General features: G+C 40.7%; 2 long non-coding RNA genes across 2 annotated transcripts; one reads left to right on the forward strand and one right to left on the reverse strand.

The window, feature by feature from the left end:
• Positions 1–464: 464 nt before the first annotated feature.
• Positions 465–1,365, reverse strand: LOC141392975 (uncharacterized). Its single transcript, XR_012409934.1, has 2 exons — positions 1,246–1,365; positions 465–1,176 (listed from the first exon to the last, which is right to left on the reverse strand). It is a non-coding gene; the product is annotated as an uncharacterized lncRNA (long non-coding RNA).
• Positions 1,366–1,800: 435 nt separating this feature from the next.
• LOC141392974 (uncharacterized) lies at positions 1,801–4,552 on the forward strand. The gene is made up of 2 exons (XR_012409933.1): positions 1,801–1,912; positions 1,982–4,552. It is a non-coding gene; the product is annotated as an uncharacterized lncRNA (long non-coding RNA).
• The last annotated feature ends 5,625 nt before the right edge of the window (positions 4,553–10,177 follow it).

Here is a 10,177-nt window from a genome sequence, read left to right on the forward strand (position 1 = left end):
ACGATTCTTCTCTCCAAATCGGTCGAACTAATAAGTCGATACTTTGAAGATATCATCAACAAGACAAACGAAAAAACAGAGAAGCCACTCCACAGCCGATATTTCTGATGAGCTGCTACCAACAGCAAAAAATGTCACATAATGGTGGTTGTGTGGGTTCGAATCGTCGACTTTCCATTTTCACTTGACGAAAAATCATCGGTCATTGAGCTCGACCAGTGTCAAAAAAGAAAACTAAACCCAGAACTTCCTTCATTGAGTGTCGAGTCAATCGTCTAATTCCGTTATGGCTACTTTGAGATTGTTTCCCTTTCGTCTTTTCGTGCAGACAGCAGTAACTCCTGCCTGCCGCGACACTGCATATTAATGATGCAGCTCCTATTTATTTGTCTAGAGAATCAATCCAATATGCTTGCGACCGTTTAAATATGTATATCCTTTTCGCCAATTTGAGACAACCCCGATTGAATTTTTATATGTTTATGACTTTTACTACATTTTATTCTTTTTGGACAAGTACATGTGTGACAAGTATATGACGTTTCGACGTTACAAATAAGGAGAAGGATTATATTAGCCAGTATTCTTCTTATCCTTTGAACTGTTCGAATCTGATCCATGCCGCCGGCATTTGATGGGACCCAACCAGAGTCACTGGACTTTATGCTCCATGAATTTGTGCCTGATTTACATACGAAGACTATTGGTGTGGAGATGCTGCATTTGGTGGTGCTGATAACGCGGATATTCTTGGGGTGATTGTTCGTTGTCGGTACTTTTTGCTGCAAGGCAGCCAGTGCCGCCCGTCTTCCTGGTTGACCACTAGTTTTTGTATCGTGAAACTTCCGCTTTGTTATTTTCGGTGCAGTCTGAGAGTCCCTTGGAACACATTACTTTCTATGCATTAATTATTTTGTTATGTAGCTGTCATTGAAGATTAATTTGCTGACGAGAAAAATCTTGAAGAGAACATCCTTTTTGGAACATAGTGGTCGAATATTACCAGTGTACAAATCTATGTTTTCGCCGCTGTTATTTTGAGAGTATTTTCTTGCTTCTTTTATTATTCATTCTAAATAATTTAAACACATCTTTAAACACGTTAAGTATCATATTTCATATTTATACTTCCCAATGCGTTCAACTATTTTACAATTCAATGATTTTTCTTTCAATCTGTAAATTAAAAATATATATTTCATGTAAATGCAAGAAAATTAAATGACATTTTTAATGTATACATACCAATAAATTCAAATTTAAAATGGTGCTGTTTGGCTAAATGTCAAAAATATTAAACATTTCACGAATATGTCAATTTATTGGAAACATGAGCTGTCTGCGAAAATTAGTAGACAGTGCCGAGGCAACTGACCAAATGTTTGAATGTATTGGTAAATCAGAGTTGTATTTGCAGACAGACTGTCTTGTGTAAACGCCACGTAAACAAGGCCTAACTCCGTGTTTACATTAGAGTTTTTGTCGGGGTTTATTTGTCGTATACGCAAATTAATTGATATGTGAAATTCAGTGGATTAATTAAATCCGGTTATATTTAAACGTACTTCTATAAACCGAAAAAAACTCTAATGTAATATGCTGTTTATATTAGATCTTTTTGGGGGGTTAACCTTCATTATCAGGATTTGTTTGCCTAATCTCATCAAATTTATGAAGATTTACCACACAAATTTAAATCTTTTTATGACCGGATTTGTTTCAGATCCTGCATGAAATCTTGATACTGATGTCATGCAGCACTGTTTTTGTACAAAAAAATGCAACTCATATGCCAAAGTACGAAAAGTTGCAAGTGTTTTCATAAATAATTTGTTTACATTTTTTGACTGTCAAGCAAAAAGCAAAAATAAAATTTGGAATAAATATAAAATTAAGATGACTTCGCATAGAGGTAAGTAATTATTTACTTTAATGAGCAAATAAAAAAGTATTTCTATTTCTTTACATGAAATATTTGCAGCAAAAATGAATCGTTGGTCGAAACGCAACAGAAGAACAAAATATGTCGAAACAGCGGCCAGCAGAAACAACACGAGTCCATGCTAGGAGGAATCTGCTGCTTACTTCGTCCGCTTTTTGCAGATTTTGGGTGGTGCCATCACAATCTTACAGGCACCCACCACAGCAGGACTTTCCACTGCGTGCAAACTGTAAAGTCATATGGTAATATACAGCCGCAGCCGCCGCAAATTAATGGATAAAGGATGGAGATGCTTTTGAATCTTTGTGGAACAATTTGATGGATAAATAAAAACCAATTTTAGAATCAGTGGTAGCGGCAGTAGTGTAAAAAATAATTGACCAGTTTCTATTAGTCCCGGTCCACACTAGAGTGATTTCATTAAAAAAATTAATGAAATTATGCGTTTCTAGATCGAGTCCCATAGTGATGTAATTTTATGAAATAGCTGTATTGGGGAACTCGAGATAAGAAAGCATTATTTCATGAATATTTTTCTATGAAATCACTCTAGTGTTGACCAGCACTAAGAGAAACAGCATTTAATATTGACTAAATTAAATAGTTAAGACAATGAGAGTATATGCTGTATATAATGATTAGATTGCCGGATTATTGTTCATTAGGGCGGTCCGGAAAACGACGTTTTTTGATCTAAGAACCTTGTATATGAAATTTTATGGCTATCAGTTAACGTTAACTCGTTGTTTCCATAGTAATTTGTATTGGCTTTAATAAAAACAAATCTGATCCTCTAAGATCTTATTATCTGTAAAAAATCTGTTGGTTTTCTGTGAGGAGAGCTTTAAGACCATCCGCTGTTGCTTAAGTTTTAGCAAGCTGAGAACTAAAGCGCTCGGCACAATCGGTCCGTTGTAAGTTGCGTCACGCGTTAAAAACAACAACCACATGAAAACTTCAAATTACACTTCTTTAATGTGGTTGTCGTAAGATTCTTGAGTTGGGACCTGTCGTTCATGGAGGTATATGTACTTGCTTAGCTGGCCCATTACAAAACATTTGTTCCATAAGCCGAACTATGAAAAGATCTCCAATTCTACTCTTGGATGATATTTTTGTTATATGTAAGCGGAAACATTGGGTCGACTCTTTGTAAGAGGTATTCGTTACGCTTCTGATTTCAACGATATAAGTAATTCAATCATAGAAGTCCTAAAGGACCTGAAAAAATCTACTGTTTAGAGCTAAATGCACTGATTGGCAGTGATGTTAAGTATACTACTCCTGTTTATTCCCTATTCCTGTTATAACATAATAAGGGTATTATGTCTTTGTGCATTTGTATGTAACATACAAAAGGTAACGAGATAGACCCATAGTACCTTCTAGGCATATACATAGAATCACTTTCTGAGTCGATTTATGCATGTCCGTCCGTTCGCAACGTTCAGGACACATTTATCGCCCGATTCAGCTGAAAATTGGGGAATGCCATTTTTAAGCTATAAAAACGGAGATATTGCTTTTATTGAAAATCGATTCAGATTTGTATATTATACATATTTAAAATGGTGTTAGGGGGTATCATATTGTCGGCCCGCCGGACTTTGATGCTTTCCTTACTGGTTTTGTTTGTAATTGGCTGAGGGTACATACACTTTGGTCAAATCCAATGCTATCATCACTGTTCTGTGGCACGGTTTGTCCTGGTTGAGTCCTCTGCTAATATATATGGAAAAGGCGTGCAGTGCTGTTGTTCCGGAACCCGTGTTGATGATCCGCAACTGGTTAGCACTCTCTGATCCTCTCCAGTATATTTGCTACTGGTGATTGTCGGGCTGTATGATTCACATTTGCTGGTATCCTTGCCATGTTTCAGCAGCTGGACCACCCTGCCCATCTTCTAGGTTTCGGGAACTATTAGGGTGACAAGCGATGGGTGGGTTTAGGACCTTACTTAAATACTCGACTCCCGGGTCATCCAACTGTTTTACCATTGAATGATTTTGCGCCTCGGATAGCATCTGCAACATCACCCATTGTAAATTGTGGTTCCCCTTCGTCTGGAAGAGATCGCAAACACTTCTCTTCGTCCGGTCGCTATCGGGGTGTTGGATAAATTGTCGGCAAAAATAGCTTGTGCACCTCTTCGAATCTGTCATAGCCACGTCGTTAAACATAACAGATGTTCGATCATCCTTCTTACCAGCGTTCGATAGCGCCTTATCCGTTGTCCATAATTTACTACAACGGTTCCCATGTTGCAGCAGTTCAGATGCCACTTTTTCCGTTTGTGTTCACCGTCTAACATATTGAATTCCACTGTAAGTTCTCTGACCCTGGGGTTAATTGGGCTCGTGCGTTGAATCTCGTCACGCTCACTTGCTAACATGTTAGTGGTATTATGGAGTTCAAGATGTGCTGGTAAATTTAAATAGTTGGGAACACTTTTAAGTTGTCTTAATCCTGGTCATGAATTACAATTATTTTAGAAGCTCATACAATATACATAGATATGTATGCGTATCTTTCGTATGTTCGTCCTTCCAATTTATTTTTTATCCATTGTTGTATTACATTTTTAACAATAAAATAAAAATTTAAAATTAATGTAGTTTTCTTTTTTGGTTTGATGTTTTGGAATGTTTATACAACAACAACAATCAGCTGGCTGTCATGCAGATCCTCTCAAAAATATATATAAACGGTTAAGATTAACCCACTGGATCTTTAAATCCCACAGGGTTAACCTTCAATAGTATAAACGCCCTATAAGCTGGCGTTAGTCTTGTTTACAAATTTTGATACTTACTAGGCGTTTACACCAGACAATTTGTCTTCAAATACAACTCTGATTTACTAACACATACATACATTTGTCGGCTGTCTCGCAGCAGTCAATTATTTTTCACCGACAGTCGGGTTAAAAAAATTTAGATATTTTTGTAAAAATATGTGAGATAATAATTGAAATGAGTTGAAAACAAAAGAACATGAACAAAAACAAAATATGTGAAAGGAAGGCAAGTTTTGGAGTTTTGACAATCAAAACATGAACTCAACTGTCCTGTCATGTATAAACGCAGGTTAAAACGACGTAAATTCCCAAAACACATGCAAGTGTAAAATGCGGCCTCTACGTTTTACACTGAAGCTGAAAAAATCGATAGCACTATCGATAATATCGATTATTTTTTAAAAAATCAATATCGATAGATAGTTTTTTTCTATCGATATTATCGGATTAAAAACCCCTAATCTATTCTTTTTATACCCTACACCACTATGTGGGGAGGGTATTATAAGTTTGTTTTGGCCAAAAAGTTTGTAATAAGGCCTGCTTACATAAGCTGCCTTGCCTGATTGCCTTGCTTTCCTGCTTCATTTCTGACGTAATAAAAATAAAAGAATAAAGAAGTACGAACAAATTTCGAACTGGGTTGTCCTTTTCTTTTTTATTCCTTTATCAGAAGCAAGCAAGGTAAGCAGGCAAGGCAGCTTATGTACCCACCCCTATACGTATATATACCAAAATGAATGTATCGACGAGCTGAGTCGATCTGCCTATGTGTGTCCGTCCGTCTGTCCATCTAAACCTTGTAATCACGCTACAGGTCGCAATTTTAATCCGATCTGCACCAAATTTCGGGTGTTGAAGCGTATTGATTTGGTGAGGGTCGGATAATATTCGGAATGGGCAAAAAACTTATTTGGAGAAAAAGTCAATATTTTATTCCAAAGCGAATATGTCCGCTTCGACAAGGTGGGCAACTTCCGATGTTTTTGGCTGTAATTTAAAAAAAAAATTAAAAACTTTGATTCGTTTTGTGGATTATTTTTATTTGGTCTTTTAATTTTTTTTACATCATGTCGATAATATGATGTCAGATAAATGGCCGCCGCCACAGTTTATTGTCATTTGGGCCCTTATATGGAATTTTCCATCACTTTGGCCAAAACTTCCGGCGATAGGTCCTCACATTCCTGACGGATATTGTCTTTAAGAGCTGAAAGAGTCTGAGGGTTGTTGACACAAACCCGCGACTTCAAAAACTCCCACAAAAAGTAGTCTGGAGCGGTCAAATCTGGCGATCTTGCTGGCCAGTGCAAATCACCAAAAAGGAAGATTAGGCGCCCGGGAAATGCATCCTGGCTCGTGCAGTGTGTGCCGTTGCACCGTCCTGTTGGAACCACATGTTTTCCAATCCCAATTCATCAAGTTACGGCAAAAAGAACTCGTTGATCATTGCTCTATAGCGCTCACCATACGCTGTAACCGTTTGGCCCGCGACGTCTTCGAAGAAAAAAGGTCCGATAACTCCTCCAGCGAAAACATCACACCATACAGTGACTTTGAGCGGGTGTAATGGCTCTTCATGGGTTACACGCGGATTTTCAGTGCCGCAGAAGCGTAAATTTTGCTAATTTACGTACCCGCTAAGATGGAAATGCGCCTCATCATTAATTTTTATGAAAAATCATCTTCCTCTTGGTTGTCGTTGTTGTAGCAACGCATATATCGAGCCACTCCCGCGAAAAAGATGTAGGCGACATTTTTTCGATTTTCTTTTTTTTACGGAAAATGATGAAGAATATTCCATCACACCATCTCCCAAAATTTTAGAACTCTGCCATGTACCGTACGAAATTAGAGCAAAATCAATTTTGATGTAAGCGCATTTTTTGCTTTGTTTATATTTTTAGTTGACAGCGAATTGTCGCTTACATCAAAATTGCGCATTAACATACCATGTAGTTTTTCGACTATATTACAAGAAATACGCTTAAATCTTATAATTGTTCGAATAAATACTTGCTATAAAAGAATGTTACTTTGTTTTTAAATTGTAGATGTGAATTACACTAAAAATGATTTGTTTCAAAACAATTTTTTTACCGTAACCGCCACATCTTAACGTGCTAGTCTGATTGCGTGACAGCGAAAAAGATGTAACCGACACAAATTACCATAATATTGAAGATATTCCACAAATTATTTATTTGTTTAGTAAATAGGATTTAGTAACGGAACTATACCAAAATTTAATAAAAAAAAATCTTGCTTAGATCAAAAGTTATACAATAAAAACCGTCTCCTGTAAAATTTGCTTTTTGTCGCTTACACCTTTTTCGCGGGAAGGGCTCGATATGTTCGTTCGTGTATTATTTCAGTTATCAAGTTCCTCTGTGTCCAGACTCAAGAATTCTGCAACCTGGACGGGTTGCGTCCATAAGGAATGAGGAGGCAGTTTAGTGGGTTTAGCTGGGCAGTTGAATAAATGCAGGGTATCGTGTGGTCCCAATCCACATGCTGGGCATATGTTGGGTATCGTGGCGTCAATTCTGACCCAATACGAATTGAGGCTGCTGCATCGTCCGGATCTTAACTGAGCTAAAACCACTCGTGTTTGCCTTGGCAGCTGGCGTTCTTCTGTTGCGATGGATGGGGGATGGTTTCCAAGTACGGCATTCACACTGTATCTTCGTACTACTTGCGCAACCATGTTGGTGTGAATGCGATTCAAGCCTGCCCGATAGGCTCGTTGATCTAGCGGTTCTCTTTTATACCTTTGGACCTCTCCCTCTAGATCATGAAGGTCTCTCGTGACGTGCCTGGGTGGGGGGAGCCTGTCCATTAAATCGTGACAGGGATGCTCACTGCGGTAACACCCAAGCAGGTACTGCATCGACAACATCTTATTGTGCTGACGCACCGGTAAAACCTTCGCCTACTCATGAAGATGGTCCACTTGTGTCATGAGGAGGCACCCTGTTGCAGTCCTCAGGGCGGCATTCTGGCAGGTTTGAATCTTCTTCCACTGCGATGCGCTAACCTTTGCGGACCACGCTGGCGCCGCATAGCTTTTCCACAGACCGGCCTATTGCATTGTAGGTGGTCAACAAGGTTTATTTATCAGCACCCCAAGTGCTGCCGACCAGCGACTTGAGAACCTTGTTCCTACATCTGATCTTATTGCAAATAGCTGTGGCATGCGCGGACGACTTGAACATGCTATCGAACGTTACACCCAGTATTTTAGGATAGTTAGTGGTCGGAATCAGTGCACCATTGACCAATATGTTCAGTGGGAGCCTCATCTCAGCCGTCCATGTGGTGAACAGCGTGGCTGTGGATTTAGCGGCGGATATTTTCATATTCCTCAGATGGAAGAACTGCACTAGGTCAGCTATGTAGACATTTAACCTATCACATATGTCATCGACGATAGGACCCGACGCCAAGATCGTACAATCATCCGCATACATCACGATCTCTATGCCGTCTGGAGGGTGTGGAATTTCAGAAAGGTAGAGGTTAAACAGTTCCGGATATATCAGCCCTCCTTGGGGAACTCCCTGTTTCACTCTACGGATTTTGGACTTCTTGTTTCTGAATTCTACAAACGACTGGCGTAAACACATATAGTTGATTACCCATCGTTTCAAACTGGCTGGAGATTAGTTTTCTCTATATCCTCGAACAGCTTGGCATGGTTGACGGTATCGAAGGCCTTCGATAGGTCAGGAGCCACCATGACTGTTCGGTCGCACGGCCTTTTCTGGTTCTGTCCGCTACTGATATGTGTGGATATGGCGTCTAATGCTGTTGTAGTACTATGCATTTTCCGAAATCCATGTTGATGTTGGGCAACTGGAAAACACCTCCTCATCGTGGGGAGGAGTAGCGCCTCTAGGATCTTTGCTACTGGCGACAGGAGTGAAATCGGCCTGTACGATTCACCTCTGCTGGCATCCTTGTCAGGCTTCAGTAGCGGGACCACCCTGCCAACTTTCCAGGCATCCGGTACAACATGGGTGGCTAACGATAGGTTGAGAACACTTGTTAAATACTCAACTCCAGGTTCATCCAGCTGCTTAAGCATTACCATCGATATTCGGCGCGGGCCCAACGCTTTGGATGATTTAGCGTTTCGGATGGCATCTGTAAATTGTGGTGGTACCTCGTCGGCTGGAAGAGCTCTTCTTATACGGCGTAGCACACTTCTCTTCGCCCTACCACTCTCGGGGTGCTCTATGAACTGCCGGTTAAAATAACACGCGCACCTCTTTGGGTCAGTTACTGTCACGCCGTTGAAAGTAACAGCCGTTCTGTCATCCTTCTTTTCCGGACTCGAGAGTGATTGCCCACAATTTACTTATTCCTGCACCAATGTTGCATTGATTCAGATGTTCTAGCCACTTTTTCCGCTTATGTTCGCCCACTAGCCTGTTGACTTCAAGAGTAAGTTCTCTAACTCTTGGGTCTTCGGGGTTCGTACGACGAAGCTCATCACGTTCATTTGCTAGTCCCGTCGCCTATGCTGGGAAATTTGGTCTTATTTCGGGTATTCGACCAGCAGGTAAGTAGCGTGCGGCTGCTTTAGTGATGATGTCTCGGAGAGTTCTCTCAGGAAGGCAAGTCCTCCTCCTCCGCTTCTTGTGCGATCCTTCCGCAAAACGTTGTAACCATCACAACGTAAGCTACAGGTGGCGGTGAGCTTTGTTTCCTGGATCGCGGCGACCATGATGTTTTCCGACTCATAAAGTCCACAATTTCACTGACCTTATTGCGGAGACCGTTGCAATTGAATTGCAGGAATGATGCATTTCCGGGCCGTTGAACAACAACATGTGGTATTAGATGCTGCATCTGTTGTTGTTGTTCGGGAGACTGCGGGGGCGTCTCGTATTCCGACGACGAAGAGTCAGACGACGTCGTAGAAGACGCACTGGGTGATGCGCTGACGCAGCAAGCAGCAACATACCTGTCGCTGTAATCCCGGGTGCTACTAAGGCCAGAGCACCCACGAAAATGCACCCATTCCATACATCCATTACATCTCACCATTGTTGACATGTGGTGGATGCGGATCTGGCAAACGGAACAGATCCATACTGGCCCGGGGTTCATTTCTATCCCGGCACGGACCAGAAGAGCTCGGAGCAGGCATTCCTGGATAAATTGCCGCTCCCATGGTGAAAAAAAATACACGAACACAAACACATAATTGTTGAGGTGACGGCCCCTGGTCGAAGATTCCTCCGAGTCAATCCGGTGCATGGAACCGGCCGTCGCGGGATTGTCTTCCTCTTGGTGGTGATTAAGGATGGCGTTCTGGAGCAGTGTTGCGTAACATTGTTTATTAACGTATATTTCGCAAGTGTTTACTACACAAATGTCAAAACTGAACCGACATTAGGGGCCAATCACAAAATTTATAGCATTTTCTGATA

This window comes from Musca autumnalis, unplaced genomic scaffold (assembly GCF_047663935.1).
Source record: "Musca autumnalis isolate F117 unplaced genomic scaffold, ASM4766393v1 scaffold_2, whole genome shotgun sequence".
NCBI lineage: Eukaryota > Metazoa > Arthropoda > Insecta > Diptera > Muscidae > Musca > Musca autumnalis.